We start from the raw sequence: 19,693 nt of genomic DNA, 5'->3' as shown, positions 1-19,693 counted from the left end.
CCTGTAATAAGTTGTTACATGTTATGACTAACTTGCTAGAATAAAGAATTGTTCAGATCAAGTAAAGGTCAATAAAAAACTTTCCTCCCCCTCAATTCCTTTTGGCAGCCGGTTTTATCACTAACAGTCGGTGAACCCATAAAAGGGTTGAAGGCTTAAGGTTTGATTTTCAGAGGTGCTGAATACTTCTGAATGTCAGGTTTCTAGTGTAGATAACTATCCTGTAAGCTTATATGCACATTATCTAAACTACCTCCATTTCTTGGTTTTGAAGCTTGAGCTGGAAAATTTGCAAGCACTCATAAGGTTTCTTGTTTCTGGTTTCTTCACCAGGCTAAACTTTATTGTGGTATTTTGGCATTTTATTTTCAGTCATAGGCAGAACCAGGATGACCGGATGCTTGCAAAAAATGAGAAAAGAAGAAGAAGAAAGAATGTAAGCATAACACTTTCAAACTTCAGAAGAGGTCTGGTTTGGTTTGGTTCGGTTCAAGCTGGGAGAAAGGAGCTAGTTTGCATTTGTATTATCCAAAGTGGTTTGCCCTGTCGTAGCTCTGAACCAAAAGCCACCCCAAGATTGCCAGCATACTACTTAGATGCATGATGAGCAGAAAGCTGTGTGTAATGTATGTGTTATGTACCTTCAGTACTAGCTTCCATTTGGCAAGTGCATTTACGATAATCTCTCTCTAGTCATAGGTCACCTACCTTGTAATATGTTACCAGTGAATGCCCATCAGTATCAGCAGCTGCAATCCTTTGTAATAAATAATAATTTTCTACAACACTGCTTGCCAAGAGGAGTACCACCTTGCAGGAGATTTGTAATTTAAAGATTCTCATTTTAAATCCATTTTTGATTGACACCTGACCCCTGGTAAAAGTAACCTCTCTTATTCTGGATAATAGATGGATATGAGTGTAGGCACAAACAAGTCAAAGAACCAGTATACATAACAAATTGGAGTAGAAGGAGATGCGTATGCTTTCAATAGAAATCCATGTTGACTTTACAGTGTGTCGTTTATAGCATGTGCCATAATTACTCCATCTCAGAGCTGAATTGATGGTGAAAATCCAGAAACAGTTTCTGTGGCCATATAAGGTGAGATTTTGATTCTAGTGAATATGTTCCAAGAAGGAGATGTTAAATATAAAAATTAAATTTCCATTCCCAACCTGTTCTCTGAGGCAGGTTCAGCAAAAAAAGAAAAAAAAAAAAGGCTCTGTGGTCCAGCCAATATTTTTGCTGAATAGCTAGGACAGAAGTGAAAGCCATATGCCAGATACTATTAAATGAGAAAGGTATATAAAACAGATATCTCAAACCTTCCACAGTAGAAACATACATTTTTGCTGAAAGGAAGCATTAGTAATGCTATTTAATGATTGAATTGCTGAGATGTTATGCTGGGATATTGTTCTAAATGGTTGATATTTTAAGGAGCTACTGCTGAAAATATCCATTGACCCCATGAGATTCTGCAGATAGACAAGACCACCACTTTTAGGAGAAACCAGGAGCCTTCTACAGATAATTGGATGTAAAACACTATTTCTAGTATGATAAAATCAGAGATAGTGACCCCATCGCAAGCCAAACCGAACAAAAACACCTTGGAATTTGGAAATAGAAAGTTCTCGGCCCGGGGTCTCTATTTCAACTTCTCTCAAAAGACAACAAAAACATATTGACAGCCTGACAGATTATTTCAGACACTGCTCAGAGGTGCCCATCCCTAAATCACTGTTGAGAAAAGAATTATAAAAACAATACAATACGACAGAAAGCAGGTTTACCGCCTGCAACATACAAGATGAACCATCACCACAGCCTGACTCTGTATAGGTCCATCTCTGGAAAGGATATCTTTATATGCTCTTGTTTATTGTCATCATGAATTGCCAGAAGGTAGAACTATTAATGTGTCTACCTTTGTGGACGACATTTTCCAGCCTGCATTCCTTTCCTGATTCTTAGAGAATGTCTGGATGAAATCACTAAGAGCCAACTTGTGCCCTTACACTGGGGGAAGAGAGGAGTCCATTCTCCTTGCCCATAGAAGTATATCCTTGAGCCCTAATGACAGAGTCAGCAGCATGGGTTTCTTTACAAGCTCCTTCCTTCCCTTCAGTGACAGGATCTCCTTGTCCCCCAGATATTTTTATATGTAAATCTGTAACAGGTTAGTATTCACCCTGAACAGTTTTCCTAGGAAGCCTAAAAAGGTTGTATGGCAGGCTCACTGCCCTGAGCCACTCTCTCCATCAATTTTTCAGCAGGCCCTTAAAGTTTCTTTATGCCGCAAGAGTCTTTCAAAATAAAATTACCTCAGACACAAAACCTTGATAGCAAAAGTCCTTCTTCCCAGTGTTCTTCTCATGGGGACGGCAGGTTCTGGCCCTCTTCTGCAACCTGAGGAAAAGAACTCTGGGTCACCACTCACCCTCCACTGGCAAACTGTCCCCCTTTAATCCACCCCCAGTGAGAGCAGGTTGCTTCTAGTGCTTTTTCCAACCCAAGGTTGCCCCATCCTACACAACAAGCTCCTTGCCCTTAAAGAAATAGTTCTCTCTTCTTCCTGAGACCCAGTGGTCCCTTGGGACCATTTCCTCTCTCCCCACATGTACCCCTGCTATCCCCAGGGTTTTTATTCGATGGCATCTATTTGAAATGGGGTAGCCTAGACTCTGTTCCTCCCTCCCAGGCTCTTTCCTCTTTTCCATTTGGTCTATCCTGTTACATGTTGATATGCTCCATTATAGACCCAAAATAGTCCCAAAAGAAAATCAAACTTGTGAGAGATGCAGTAATGCATCAATTTTAACTCATTGCTCTGAAATGCAGTTAAGTAACTTTGGATCTGATTATTTGGGCAACAAAGTTAACAATGACAATACTAAACTCATTTTTAAAACACTTATATGTTCACGCACAAAACGCTGTTGAGAAATATTACTCTGTTTTTCCTATTACAGGACAGTTCTGAATTTTGGAAGTTCTATGCTGCAATGTAACCAGGAAAGAAATGCAGTTTCTCCTGAAAACACAAGACATGAGTAATCTGATCAGAGCATTAGAGATAACATGATACCATTTTAAAACAAAAAAAAATTGCTGTAAAAATGAATATTTTAGAAGCTTTTAATAAAGTGTAGAACTACGTAATCTATTCATTTGTATATATTCTAATACAAAAGGCTTTCTCAGCACAATGCATGTAAATTTGAGGAAATGTAGATTTAAATAAAATTAGAAATACATTATTCTTCCTAACTTAACCTGAAAGTCTTCATTTAAAGTTACTTAATCATGCCGAGAAAGTATGTAATAAAATGACCTCTATTAGAGATCATAAATAGCAATCAAATCTGTACAAAATAATGATTAAATCAGATAAGTTTGAGTACATTCACAATTCAATGCTTCTACTGTGTTTTATTTCTAAGAGAGTAGAGTATATATTGATTTATGAGGCAAAACTGGGCCAACTAGTATAGGAGAATTTAAGTAAATCTAAGAATACCAATTAAGAAGAGCTCTGTGTAATTCAAAAGCTTGTCTCTCTCACCAACAAAAGTTGGAACAATAAAAGTTATTACCTCACCCACCTTGTCTCTCTAAGTCTAGAGGAATACTAACTTGGGATAGCTTACCTCTTATTCCAGACCCCTCCTGTGCATATCATACCAATTTAGACCTACTTGAGACTCATTTAGACATATTTACCTAGACTTATTTAGACAAACCACCTAGTAATATGTGACTTACATATTGCCTCTGAATTTGTGCCACAGAGAATAAATCAGTATATCTCACAATCTGAGGGGGTTTAGAAGACAGAAGTTTAGAAAGAAAAGTAACTAACTGGAGGGTGTAAAAAAATTGTACATTAAGATAGCCTCCAATCTCCTTTAACTTACATCTTTTACAGGCTCACCGGAATGTAAGATACGCCAAAGAAGACAGTTGTCTTTCACAGCAGGAAAGAGGTTCAAATAAGTCTATGGAGCCTCACTGATTCCAGTGTTGCAAAGTTAGCTCTAACTAGATCATGTAACCATAGGCACCAACTCCATGGTGCTCTGCACCCACCGGCAGCCAATATGCCCTCCCCACCGCCTCACCTCACCTCTGCCTCCTCCACTGAGTCTCTGCTTCTCCTCCCAGTGCTTGCCGCCACAAAACAGCTGTTTCGTGGCGTAACAAGCTCCGGGAGGGAGCGGGGAGAAGCGGGAACATGGGACACTTGGGGAAGAGGCGGGGCAGGGATGGAGTTGGGCGGGGTTGAGCACCCACTGGTGCCAGCAGAAGTCGGCGCCTATGCATGTAACCAGCTGTGTCCCAGAGCTTTAGGGCATGTTAATAACTTTAAACCCTAGTCATGTATCTAAGGCCATGTCTACACTATAAATTTACATTGGTATACCAATGTCACTCAGGGGTGTGAAAAATCCACACCCCGAGCGACACAATTATACTGACCTAACCCCCCAATGTCAACAAAAGGGCTTCTCCAATTGACATAGCTACCGCCTCTTGCAGAGGTGGATTAACTACGCTGACATCTTTTTAAGTGTAGATCTGCCCTAACTATGGTTAATGTAGACCTGTTTCAAAAATAGGTATTAACATGTACTAGGGAACTTGTGGCTTGTGCCAGCAGGGTCCATATGGGCCAGTTAGTGTGAGTCACACTAGTGTGGACTAAGAATTCAGTGCAGTATGTATGCATACTGTTGTGCTAGCCAATAAAGTGCTGCTAAATGGTGTGATGGTACAGATTTAGCTTAAAAAGTACTGTAATATAGTTTTATCATTTCAAAATATAAATAAAACTGTGTCGTGTATTTTTACTGATTTATCTCAAAGTCCTTTGGAAATAAATATAGCAATTTTATTTTTTCAAAAATTGAGGAAGAAGTCTTATCAATCACATTCATATTTGGGACCTGCTGAAAATTTCTGTATCTGAAAATATCAGATTCTTCACGTTCTATAAAGTCCATTTCTAAAATAGATTGCAAGTTTCTTGGGGGCAGAGACTGTTATGCTATATTTAAACAGCACAACATACACTATTAGTCCTCAAAAAAACAGCACATATGAGAAGCAGAGTTAGAAACTAGCCCAGCAGAAAACGCTGGGCCTGCTAAGACCCTATAATGGATTTCAGGGAAAGAGCCTATTGGTGGGCTCCTAGCACTTTAAATAGAGGATTTTTTTTAATAGGCCAGAAAAAGAAAAATGAAACTCAGCCAGGAAAAAATGCAATCAATTGTCTGAAGAATAATAATTTGAACAATATATATTGTAATGAACCTGCTTGCTCAATACTGGTCACTATGTAACGTCCAGTGCAACATCCAGCCAGCAGAAGGCTCCATAATCCCTTCAGCCCTGAAAAGAGAGGGTCAGAGGGGACCTGGCTCAGGAGAGAGCTAGAGGCTATGCACCAGCAAGAGCAGCAGAGAGAAAACCAGGCTGACAGTGGTAGCTTCAATAGGTAGATACTCAAACAACCTGCAAACAAGGGGGCCATGTAGACAGGTTCAAACAAAATGGAAGAAAGGACTGAACTCTGTCAAGGGATCTGAAGACCAGGGCATGTTACCTCTGGGAGAGGAACATGCTGAGAGTAGACTGAGTATCCTTGGAACAAGGCTGGAGAAGTCCATCACAGTCTATGGCTGTGCTGAACAAGTCTCTTTGGGATTCCCACATATAAATATGTTGTGAAGGATGGAAGTCTATTTCCCATTCATGATACTGGGAAAATTTTCTACTGAGAGAGTCTGCTTCAGTGTTCTGTATGCACCAATTCCAGAGTTTCACTGCCTCGGCACAAAGGGAAGGTGATCTTGCTCCTCCCTGGTGGCTTATGTAAAACATACATGAAACGTCTGTCAATTTTTATATGCTTGCCTCTGATAAGCAGTAGGAAATGTGAGCAGGTGTTCCAGACTGCTCTGAGCTTGAGTAAGTTGATATGCAAGATGGATTCAAAAGGGGACCATTTGTCTTGAATGGGATGGGTGTCCAGGTGAACTCCCCATCTCAATAGGGATGCGTCACTATTAACAATAGCAGTGACTGAGTGAAGGGAACCCCTGCGCAAATGTTGTGAGGACATGTTTACCAGTAAGGAGACCATCAAGGGCATCGATAGAAGTGTGTTTAAACAATGTCTGCTTGGAATGTATACCATTCTGTGGAACACCTTAAGGCAAAGCATGTGGAATCTTGCATTACAAAGGTGTCCGCAGACATGTGCCCCAGTAGTTGAAGACAGTTTCTGGCTGAGGGCTGGCCTGAATTGTCAAGATTAATTTGGCTAAGGTATTGAACCTCTGTGATGGGAGGAAGGCTTTGGCTTCTACTGCATCTAGCTAGGCTCCTAGAATTGCAGATGTTGTACTGGGGTTAGAGTGAACTTTTGGACATTTAGTTGTAGTCCCACCTGTAGGAAGAGATCTATAGTCTTGTGTGGCTCTTGAGGCATTGAAGGAAAGAGTTTTCAGCAGGCAACCATCTAGATATGGGAATATCGTAATTTCTTGTTTGTGAAGGTGCACCACTACCACAGAAAGGACCTTCAAGAACATTCTGGATGTGGATGATAGACTTAATGGGACCACCTGGTATTGATAGTGTCCATAACTCACAGTGAATCTTAGAAATCTCCTGTGGGATGGGTGCATTGTGATATGAAAGCAAGCATCTTTATCTGTAGGTCAAAGGCCAAGAATCAGTCCCCCTGGTCCAGAGATGGGATTATTGCTGCCAAAAGTAAACATCTTGAAGTGTCATATTTGCAGAAATCTGTTGAGTGACCTTCGATCTACAGTGGGTCTCCAACCGTTATTCTTTTTAGGTATCAGGAAGTATTTGGAATAGAAGCCCTTCCCTCTGTTTTGGGTGGAAACTGGTCCTATAGCACCTAGTTTCAAAAGCGTTTGTTTCCTGATGTAAAAGGTGCTTGTAAGAAAGGTCCCTGAAGAGGAATAGAGAAGGAGGGAGGTTAAGTGGATTGAATATCCCGTGGAGATGATCTCCAATACCCACTTGTCTGTGGTTATATGCAGTTTTTTGTCAAAAGAGTGAAGCAGTTGATGAATGGATGGAGATGTTCAGATTGTTTCAGCAAATAAAAGTGGAGGTGGTAACTCGTGGCCTCAATCAACACATCAAAATTGGTGTTTAGATGTCAATGGCTGTGGGGAAGCGGGTCTCCGTTTTGGTAGTCTCTCTCTTTTCCTTTGGGGTTCATAATGCCTCTGGGAAGGAGGAAATTGAGTAGGCTGGGATCTCTGAACCATCTAGGGTTTATATCTCCTTTCTTTTGTACATGTGTAAATACCCAGGGAATGCAACATGGCTGCAGAGGGATTTGTCTGTCCTTTCTGCAAATAAATTTGGATCCCTCAAATCAGAGGTCTTTCAACGTGGATTGTACCTCCTTTGGAAAGCCAGAAAGGTGAAGCCCTGAAACTCTCAGCATAAACACTGCTGTTGAGATGGTGCGAGCAGCTGTATCAGCAGCGTCTAGCGAGGTCTGCAACAATGTCCTCACGAAAAGCTGACACTTCGCAACGAAACTGTTCTCTTTGATCAGTTGGGAGATGTTTAACAAAGGGTTTAACTTAGAGTAGTTGGTATAATTATATTTTGCCATAAGGGTTTGGCAATTAGTGATCCTAAATTGTAGGGTCGCTGATTAATATGATTTTCATCCAAATAAATCCAGTTGTTTCTGGTCTGTGTCATATGGTGTCGATTTAACATGGTGCTATCTGCCACATTCATTTATAGCGTCAATGACAAGGGAATTCGGGGATGGGTGAAAAATAAAAAGTCCACAGCCTTAGAGGGAGCATAATTTTTGTATCTGCTCTATTGCATGTGAAAGGTATTCTGGCTGGCATGTACCATGTAGTTTTTGCTTGGTCAAGTACGGCCTTGTTGACAGGGAGCACAATGTGAGCTGATGAAGTATGTAAGATGTCTAGTAGTTTGTATTGTGACTCCCTCACTTCTTCAGATGGAATTTGTAGTGAATATGCAACTCTTAATGACATCTCCGAACTGTTTGAAGTTGTCTGCTAGGGTTGGTGGGTAAGGCATAACGGCTTCATCAGGAGAGGATGACAAGATATTGGTTACAGGTCCTCGTCTAGCCTCTATTCTTGTTCCTCGAAGTTTCCTCTTAAGGATCAGCTGAACAAGAGTGTCTTCCTCTATCCTTTTGAGTGACAATAGACGTCCTCGAGAATAGGTGCCTATAGGCCGCCCATAAATCCCAGTACAGCTACTGAGGTGGTCTAAGGATTGGGGGGCACCAAAGGGTGTTCATACTAACTGGGTGGGCCACGTCTCCCCTGGTGGTAAACTGGGATTGTAGTGGTTTCTGGGTGGCTAGTTCTCTGATATTATAAAGGGGAGTTTTCCCCCCACAAATAATTAATATAAGTCTTCCTCCTCCCCTTCATCGGTGCTTGACAGAGATAGAGCAGTGATGGATGCTGGGAGAGATGACCTCAGTACTACACATAAGTCAAGGGACTGAGATGTGGCCAGTACCAATTGTGTCAGTGCCGAGTAGAGGAGAGTCAGGCATCTACAAGACTAGTAAGTCTTTAGAGCAATGAAATTCTTGCAGTTCTGGGATAGCGGTCAGTAGTACTGAGGCAAGCTGAGTGGGTGCAGTTCATGTGGGAAGAGTCAACGGTACCGGGAGTCTTCTGCACTCCAGTGAATGGACACTCTATCGGTTTACTTCTGCTTGACTTTTTAGAGGTCTCAGTCAGTGCTGCTTTAGAGGAGCTAGGTCACTCTCTGCTTTCCGCAGTGGTACTGATCTTCCCAAGCCTGTGCCCTTAAGGTCTTTAGGCTTGCTGGTGGTACTGCAGGTACCGGATCCTGCAGCCTCATAGGTACCTGGTGGTAGATCAGTCAGTACCAAGATTGTCAACCTTGCTGGGGACCTCTTTTTTCTTGGTTGATTCCCTACTCAGGTGATTTGTAGCCAGCTTTTTTGAGAGGAATCCAAATATTTCCTCTTTGAAGTCACTGGAGAATGTTGAGCAGAGGATGTTGATGGAATCAGCCTTGTTGGGGGACCGCTGGGACTGGTCTGAGTGAACTTTCCATCATGAGGAGTCTTAATTTTAGTTCAGTTTTTCCTTGCCCTTGATTTTTTATTTTTAGGCCAAAAATGCACTTTTGAAGCACATGACTCTCTGAGGCAGCGAATGCGTGTCACTGACTGGAATTGCTTCTCATCAGGAGAGAGAGAGCGCGAGCAAGCACATTGAAATTCGGGGGAGACAGGCATTTCAGGGTTCACTTCCTGAGAGGGAAGAAACAAAGAACTAACTAAAGAGAGGGAGTTATCTATTCTAGTAACAAGAAAAAAAAAATTTATTTTTATTTTCAGAAAAGAACAGGAGCATTAACACTGACTAATGGAAACTCTATGAACTGTGCTATTAACTGAGAAACAAAGTAAGATATAGATAAGGAACTCTGAACTCAGACTCTGCTAAGGCTCCATCTCAGGCCAAAGGTGGTTCACCCACACATATAGCACAAAATAGAACATAGGCAGAGCATGAGATGGGGAGACCGCAAATGCAGGCCGAATAGACACTGCTGCCTAAAATCTCCAATCTGAGACAGAGGGATGCAAATACAGCTAGAGTGGAGCGCCCATAGGGACACTATTTGAAGAAGAATTAAGAATACCAGAATCAGGCCGTGAGTCACTTGAAGCTGCGACTTATTCTATAAGAAGAAAAGGAGTACTTGTGGCACCTTAGAGACTAACCAATTTATTTGAGCATAAGCTTCCGTGAGCTACAGCTCACTTCATCGGATGCATAAAGCGGAAAATGCAGTGAGGGTGTTTTATACACACAGACCATGAAAAAATGGGTGTTTATCACTTCAAAGGGTTCTCTCTCTGCCCACCCCACTCTCCTGCTGGTAATAGCTTATCTAAAGTGATCACTCTCCTTACAATGTGTATGATAATCAAGGTGGGCCATTTCCAGCACAAATCCAGGGTTTAACAAGAACGTCTGAGGAAAAGTGGGGGAGGGGGGGTAGGAAAGAACAAGGGGAAATAGGTTATCTTGCATAATGACTTAACCACTCCCAGTCTCTATTCACGCCTAAGTTAATTGTATCCAATTTGCAAATGAATTCCAATTCAGCAGTCTCTTGCTGGAGTCTGGTTTTGAAGTTTTTCTGTTGTAATATCGCAACTTTCATGTCTGTAATCGCGTGACCAGAGAGATTGAAGTGTTCTCTGACTGATTAATGAATGTTATAATTCTTGACATCTGATTTGTGTCCATTTATTCTTTTACGTAGAGACTGTCCAATTTGACCAACGTACATGGCAGAGGGGCATTGCTTGCACATGATGGCACATATCACACTGATAGATATGCAGGTGAACGAGCCCCTGATAGTGTGGCTGATGTTATTAGGCCCTGTGATGGTGTCCCCTGAATAGATATGTGGGCACAGTTGGCAAGGGGCTTTGTTGCAAGGATAGGTTCCTGGGTTAGTGGTTCTGTTGTGTGGTATGTAGTTGCTGGTGAGTATTTGCTTCAGGTTCCGGGGCTGTCTGTAAGCAAGGACTGGCCTGTCTCCCAAGATTTGTGAGAGTGATGGGTCGTCCTTCAGGATAGGTTGTAGATCCTTAATAATGCGTTGGAGAGGTTTTACTTGGGGGCTGAAGGTGACGGCTAGTGGCGTTATTTTCTTTGTTAAGCCTGTCCTGTAGTAGATGACTTCTGGGTACTCTTCTGGCACTGTCAATCTGTTTCTTCACTTCCACAGGTGGGTATTGTAGTTGTAAGAATGCTTGATAGAGATCTTGCAGGTGTTTGTCTCTGTCTGAGGGGTTGGAGCAAATGCAGTTGTATCGTAGAGCTTGGCTGTAGACAATGGACCGTGTGGTGTGGTCTGGGTGAAAGCTGGAGGCATGTAGGTAGGAATAGCGGTCAGTAGGTTTCTGGTATAGGGTGGTGTTTATGTGACCATCGCTTATTAACACCGTAGTGTCCAGGAAGTGGATCTCTTGTATGGACTGGTCTAGGCTGAGGTTGATGGACATTTCAGACATGAAAGTTGCGATATTACAACAGAAAAACTTCAAAACCAGACTCCAGTGAGAGACCGCTGAATTGGAATTCATTTGCAAATTGGATACAATTAACTCAGGTTACCTTGCATAATGACTTAACCAATCCCAGTCTCTATTCAAGCCTATTTCCCCTTGTTCTTTCCTAACCCCCCCCCCCCCCACAGTTCCTCAGACGTTCTTGTTAAACCCTGGATTTGTGCTGGAAATGGCCCACCTTGATCATCATACACATTGTAAGGAGAGTGATCACTTTAGATAAGCTATTACCAGCAGGAGAGTGGGGTGGGCAGAGAGAAAACCTTTTGAAGTGATAAACACCCATTTTCTCATGGTCTGTGTGTATAAAACATCCTCACTGCATTTTCCACTTTATGCATTCGATGAAGTGAGCTGTAGCTCACAAAAGCTTATGCTCAAATAAATTGGTTAGTCTCTAAGGTGCCACAAGTACTCCTTTTCTTTTTGCGAATACAGACTAACACGGCTGCTACTCTGAAACCTGTCATTATTCTATAAGCAGTTCCATTTATCCCAAAATCAGATTGACTTTTTTTTTTGTACCATATAACTCTGAATGCTCTTATCTGATTCTTTGTACACTATTGCTCTTGGATCACTTTATTGCTCTTCCTCCTTCCCAGGCATCTGCAATGGGGTTAGTGGTGGAATAAAATGAACAAGGGTGGCATAATCAGGCCCCAAACAATTTACTATAGGGAAGAATTCTCCATTAGCATGGAGTAGACAAGGTGAGCTAATATGGTACATTTTTCCATCTCCAATTTCTATGGCAGGGATGGGAGGTGAAAGCCAGGTGGGCTGGGCCAACACACTTTTAATACAGTAGTTTGCCACCATCTCTGTTCTAGAAATTTGTACCAATTATTTTATCATTAGCATAACATGGTACATCACAGATTGCACAGTAAATATCAAAAACATCCTGTTTAATGTTGCAATGTGAGTTTGTTTTTAATCTTGTGTAAAATTCCTGATGAATGGAGCCAAGATTTGAAGCAAGAATTAGTTTTCTTATGCATATTGTGAACCACAGTAGGCCTTTTTCTTAAGGCCTATATTAATGTCAATACAAGTTGTAAGGGATTACCCATAGGATACTCTGGAAAATAAGATGTCACATTTCAATGAATTTAACCTGAGGCAGAAATTTTTAAGAGCATAGTCTAAATATTAAATATATTTGTCTGCTCCCTTGCAGAGGCTGCTGCTTATTGTTTAAGAAATATTTCAACTTAAAAATTAAAAACTGTGAAAATTTTGGCATGTGCCAAAAGAATTTTAGAATTTTGACATAAACTGTGATCTAATTAAACAATAAGACCTGACAAAACAGTCACCACTGTCTGTTAATGACCTCCTGGGGCAGTGAAACATACCAAAGCAAAGCAGAACAGACTGCGAAGGTCAGCAGCATCACAGACTAAAAAGCCTTAAAAAAAAATAAGTGTTGTCATTCTGATGGCTCTTTTTTAACTTTATGCTTTTTCTTTTATCCTTTTTTCCAGTGAAATGATCATATGGAAATGCAGTAAAGCAGTTGAACCAGATTAGTTGCTAGTGCAAGAAAAGGTAAAACACAATTTCATGGACTGGATAAATCGCCCCAGTCTTGCAGGCACACTACATGGCAAATCTCATTAAACACAATTATCATTCTCATATAGGACAACAAAGGACAGAGGCATATTGGGGTAAAAAGAATGATCGAGAGAGATGGTAAAAGGCATTTATATTACCCCAGTCATGTACATTACTCTACAAATATGAATATCTACTTTCCATAACATCTACAACCCTGAAATCCTCTATTACACTCCTCTCAGGATGCTCAAACGCTTTCATAACGTGGACATCTTAATACAAGGTTGTCTTGTGGACACTTTTCCTCCCATCCCCGATAATATGGACGACTTCCCATTTGTGGGTGCATATAATCCCTGTGGGAGCTACAGTAATTTCTTAATTGGAAAATTAATGTTGGGAACCTATTTAATGTATTTCTTTCTTTTAATGCAATTCAGCAACTAGAAGCAAGGAGTAGCCAGCTCCCAATGACCAGTCAGATCTCAGAAGTGGCCCTTCTTTTGTTCTTTGATGGTGCTTTGAACACTGTTTAAAAATACCTCCCATAAACCATACTTGGAAGAAAGTCAGCAAAAAAATCTATAAATCTAGCTTCTTTAGACAAGCAAAATATTGCAAGTATACCAAAAACTAAGTGTCAAAGGGAGAGAAGGAGCAATACTTTTCCTTCCAGAGAATTGTACTTAGGCTTTTTTCAATTTGTACTTGGAATCAATATTATAAAAGTTTATACATATACATACACACACACATAAATAAAAATAAACATTGCATATGGCTGACTGCACTGTACAATCCAGGCAATGCAGCACCTCTCAAAATCCTTTTATGTAGTTTATTCTCTTTAAAGATTTACTCCTGTTAATACTGGAAAAATAATTCCAGCATGTTATTTTTAAAAATAATTTAGCTTATAATTGAGAATATCAGACAGTATATGATTTGCATAGAATTAGCTGATTCACGTGCTTTGTCCTTATAACAATGATTCACTCACCCGCCTCATCCTCTAAAATACTGATTTATTTTTAAGCAGCTAACATTATCCTACATGCCGACTTCCACTGGGATTTCTGAATGGTGAGCCTATTTACTCCCAATGCTGGGACTCACACTATGAACTTCTTCAAAAAACAGAACTAGAAAAGGGATAGGTTTTGTTTTTTTCAAGCACAATATCGAGGATATAAGATAGCATTTAATTCTCCTGATATGATGGACAAATCCGGGGGGGGGGGGCAAATCTATTAGAATGATGGATGGTATACATTTTAATATAAAACATGAGCAGTGGTGAAATTGTCCTGGAGTGACTTTGAAATTGTACAGTCTCTTTGCCCAAATTTACTGCTATGGCTTCTAGTCAAAAGGTTTGCCAATGAACGGAATCAAAGTAATCAGATTTTTACACTAAAAGAACTAGTAAAATCTTAGTTCAGAGCTACAATTTCTTAATGAAGTACCAGTACCTGTAAATGAATTACATTTTCTGCCTTAAGTCTCCACTGTGCCTTAAGCACAATTACTGCCTTAAGCACAGTGGCTGTTTATCCTTCAGCATTGACCAGATAATCTAAAAGTATGAACCATTTTCCGGAATACACATGAAGCAGATCCAGTTTTTTAAAAGTTCTCTGTAGAACGCAGTTCATTATAATTTTTCTGGTGAAAGGAATTTTTCCATAAATATTCCAATATATCCAAATGAAAACATAGCTTTGGTTCCTGGAGCAAACTTATCCTGGTCAACAACTGGAGCTTTTATTATTAATCCAAATAAACATATATGTTAAGCAGTGTTATGATGTTTTGATAGTAAGAGGCAGACTGGCAGGTGGTCAGTCAGTGGTGGAACAGAGAACGGAGGACAAAGTTTGTCTGACTTGATCCCACTAGAGTAAAGTAACCCAGTGAAAACTGAAACTACAGGTTGAAATTCCAGGCCAAACACAGCCCAAGTTCATGCCAGCTTCTGCTAGTAGTAACCAGGGCACAAGGCTCACCTGGCTGGTGTGTGAATGGGTACCAGAACAATCCAAAAAGTATGTCTTGCAAGCCAAGGAGGGAGCCTAGTCAGAGCAAATGAGGAATGCATTGATTTAGTAGCCTCTGCCAATGAAGCACTTACAAAGTTCCAACCACAAATTAAATTAATTTCCTTCCAGCATCAGAAAACACCAAACAAAGGCAAAGACAATCCCCTTGGGATGCAATGGGCCACAATGATAGAGGAAAATCTAATCTATTCCTCCCAGAACCAGCTTTGGTGAATTTGGCTCTCCATCTGTAAATCACCTCTTCATACCTTTATTAAGTATTTTAGTGCCAATGATTTATAACAACGAAAATTGGTTTGGGACTCATGCAATAGCTTAGTGCATTTTGTGTGTGAACCAACAGTTTCAGCCTTCACCCTAAATATTCTAGGCCAAATTCTTCCCTCAATCACACATGCTCAGTTTCACTATAGGCAATAGAGTTACAGGACTATAAATTTATGTCAGAAGCTGGTTTTCTGGGTCTCAGTGCCTTGTAAATATATTTGGTACATACAAAAGAGGGGCATCCATATATCCTAACATTTATCGCATTATTATGGTAAGCACACCACCACATTTTGGAGCCTTGTTAGAGTTTAACACATGCCAGTATTTGAGGAGTTAACATTACTTTAAACAACGAAGAAAAAGATGAACGGTATTCTTTATTCTTTTTGGTCTGGGCAAAGTTCTAGCAAATAGTGACATTATTAAATGACCAAATAATAATAAAAAGCTTTCTTAGACTATAAACCATTAATTTTTAGTATTTTGTAAACTTAAATAACCAGACTTTTAAAAAAAATCCAATTATTGATAATTACCTGGGACATTTCAACTCAGAGTGTAGATTCTCTGTCCAAGTTACAAACAGCTATAAACTTGGATTTATAATGGAAATGCTGACAGACCTTAAACAGAGGTGCTAGTCAGCACCACTATAATTATTTTGATCTATGTATTGATAGCTGTAACAACTTTATAACAGCTGGAAGCTGGGATCTTAAAGGCCATAAATGGACCATATTTAGGCACAATTATATAGTCATATTAGTAAGAACAGTCATGCTGGCAGTATTTCCAAACAATTTTTTTCCCCCATTTGGGAACATTTTTCTTAATCCGTTCCTCCTCTGCCCCACCCTGAAATAATCCAATAAACTGCAAAGTGGCAATCATTAAGCTACCGGTTAAAGGCTATATTCTGCTGTCCAGCTACTCCAGGGTAAATCCTGAGTAACTCCATTGACATAAATTCCTTTTAACTCAGTGGAGTTATTCTGGATTTACACTGCTGTAACTGAAAGCAGCAATAGACTATTAGTCTTCATCATGTAGGGCCATATTGTATCAATCAATTTTTAGGTCTAAATTCCAACTGAAATCAGTAAGGAGATTGGCCTAAAAATCCTAAAAATCTGTCCTTCCTTGAATCTTTGCTTCTCTCTCTCTCCTCTTTTGGACACACCTTGCTTGTTTTGTTCTTTTCCTACTATGTCTGTGTAAAAATCAAAGGTGGGCCCCAAGTAAAACATGGTATCTGAACACTTCCAATCTTCGTATAAATTTCAAATTTGAAACTAGACCCACATTTGGAAACGGCCCTGTCGTCACTCAGGTCCAGATCCTGCAGGTGCTTAGCATCTCTATGAAGTGGGAATTAGTGTCCTCCACACCCACTGACACCATGGAGCAGTGGAAGCTCAGAACCTTGCGGGGTCAAGCCCTAGTGAGAACAGAATTTGTCCAATTTGCAGCTCTGCTATTGGCTTTGCATTTGACTATTTAAAAAAAAAAAAAAAAAAAAAAAAGGATCCAGCTCTGGTATTTGTGTATCTACTCATCTAATTCAGAGGAGCAACTCAGAGGTAGTACTCTCTATGGTATGGTATTTCCATAAAAGGTAGCATACTTAGCTATTTGTTGACGGCTCATCCAGTACAGATGAGAGGCAAATAGTCCAAGTATCAGCCTATCTACAGTCTTCCTGTTCAGCGCCACATGCTCCTTCCAAAGAAGTTAGTATGCAAATTTGTCTGGAGCCAACATGACCAGGCCAATTGACAGGTGGGTACTTATAGATGCAGTGAAAGTACCTGAGCATCTGATTGTTGTAAATCAGATGTCTATGGATGGCTTATTAAATAGCAATACATTCTGGAGATAAAAATGCCATTGTCAAGGCTGGCTGTGACTTCTGTGAGATGAAAAGATTAAATAGATTTTTGGCATTCCCCTCTTTGGGACCCCGGGCCCAAACCTTCCACAGAGGAAACGTTCACCTGTGAGAGAGAGAGGCAGAATGTGTGCCCTCCCCCTCCCCCACATGCATGCATGTACGTACATATAATTTCTAAGTCAAAGTGGACTTAGATTTCATGACTACATTCTGCACCCTGTTTAGGCCCAGTAAAATCAATGGGATAACATAGCATACAAGACAGTACAGAACTGGCGCCCGAGCTGCGTGATTCCATTCAATAAACGTACTAAGACACCTGTACTGAATGAATGCTTTTCTCCTCTCCCTTTACACCTGATATTTTAGATGTTAAGAGAAAATAATTACATCCTTCTCTTGGGAGGTTTATTTCAAATCCTTGCTAGGGCCCCACTGTGGCCAGGGCTTACATTTTTCAGAATTGATTTTAGGCACCATAAATAGTCTGAAACTGCACATAACATTTCCTCACACTAACAATGACACTACTTGGAAATGTTTTCCAAAACAACAACATGTTTTCCTTCTTTGGGTATTGCTCATTATTTACCCCTTCTTTCCTGTACTAGCAAACCACATCTATTACTTGTATAAATGTGGCTATTTACAGTTAGAAGAGAACCCCAGGTTAGCCCCTTAGTGAGCGGTATTTGCCCCTGAGACAGACAGACTCTCTCTAATGGTTGCAAACCAAATTGACTGCACTGATCTACACCTTGTTTCACTGCAAAGATAAATCAAAGCAAGAATCCACAGCCAAGGGTGGTTTGTTTTATTTTTTGAGTTTACATTCTGGTTTCATTTTTAAAATGAGAGTCAATGTAACTCTGTTTCTAGCTTTGTACTCCAATCCCATAAATGTCGGTAAGTGGTACTTACATGAAGCAAAACACATTAATAATGGTTAATTGCTGAGGTGCGTGGGTGAATGGTATAGCACATCATAGCTTCTAGAGGCAAATAGTCCAAGTATCAGCCTATCTACATATTATTTGCACAGCATTCCTCTGTTATGAACAGGGCCTGAATCCATTCTTCCAGAATACTTTTACCTTTTGATGTGTTTCAATACATTTTTAAAATCCAAGATGTTAGCAGGAGGTACAAAAATGATTCTGATTGATTTAAATTTGCTAAAGTCTAAAAGAAAATAGCTACCATCCCATTTGCACACCAGCAATGAATAGCGTACCTAAAATCAACTCAGTCCTCTGAAGACGAGAGTCACTGATGAAACAGTAAAGAGTGTTTCATCATTCCAAGGCTTGAAGGCTAAGAAGGATAGAAATTTCTTAACTAACCTGGCAAAAACTGCAGAACTCTATAAGGAATTCTAATGTTAGTAGCTTTTTTACTCTCACCATGTGCAGAACTAGTTTGTGCTTCAATTAAAATGTAATTTTAAAAGGAAAATCCCCAAAGGCCAATTTCAGTAGAAAAACACGTCAACAGATTTTTATTGGCTCTAGACATGGCCACTGATACTCCTAGCCATGTCTCAATATGATTTTGGTATGAAGTTTAAATGCCTTAAATCTAAGCTTAAATTCAGCTCATACAAAGGAGTTTTAAACATATTGGTGCGACTGTACTTGTATCTATCTATGAAAACAGTAGTGACTGCTTTCACACACACAGCAGGTCGTCTGTTGATTTGGTTACATATTTTGAGACTATTTTAAATCTGGCGCTGTTTCAATCAGTGTAAAAATCACATGTTTTGTGTAAATGTTGCTGTTTAACTCAGTGAATTATTGGCACACCATTTAGGCAATTCTTTGAATTACTGTACTTCCTAGAAAACTTTGTACTAGTGGTATGTGAGCTAGACTTCAGCCTCTATTAGCAGCCACTGAAATGCTAAGGTAAGCAAGAGCTCAGATGTTCTTTTAAAACTTTTTTCCAGTATTTCAATGTTTGTTCATGACATCACATTAATATAAACACACACACACACTTTGTTGTTTAGTTATAATGTCCAGTGTAAGCATATGATAATATTGTACCAGACAGCAGCAGTAAAGTATTTAAGCGGGAAACCCTCCATCAAAACAACCTGAAGTGAAGTTGCTCCATTCATTACACTGACCTACAAGAACCATTATTGCCATTTGGCTCTGAATTATTAAAAAAAAAAAAATCAGTAGAAAGATTTAACACACCTCTAACTCCAGGCTTTCCTGTTCTCCAAGATAAAAACAGTTTCCTCTTTGTGCTAGTTAGAAAACATATGTGAGTGCACCAGCACTCAGCTTCCAGTGATAACCTTGTTAGTGCTCCATATAACTGCATGTAACCACTCAGCATGACATCCTTTTCCATTTCTCTTTATGAATAATTTTGTTATACCTCATCCATTTTCGAGTGCTCTTTATTACAGCATGCTACTACATTTATTAGAGTTCCCATCAGAGAATTCTTCTTGTTAGCCTTAATGGTGCCACGTACTGCCCTCTCTTGACTGTAAACCTGGCACTTTTCAAAGCACATTTATTAGTTTATAACCACATTTTAAAATTAATGCAAAGAACTTTGTAAGAGAAAAACCATGTTTGAATAAATAGTCACACACATACAAAGCCCTATGATAGATCAATACTAAACCAACAAAACAAAGGAATCTCACAGTAAGGCTGAGCTATTGTACTTATTTGACCCTGCTGTGTCCAGGT

This window comes from Lepidochelys kempii, chromosome 8 (assembly GCF_965140285.1).
Source record: "Lepidochelys kempii isolate rLepKem1 chromosome 8, rLepKem1.hap1, whole genome shotgun sequence".
Classification (NCBI taxonomy): domain Eukaryota; kingdom Metazoa; phylum Chordata; order Testudines; family Cheloniidae; genus Lepidochelys; species Lepidochelys kempii.
This window is presented reverse-complemented; position numbering follows the sequence as displayed.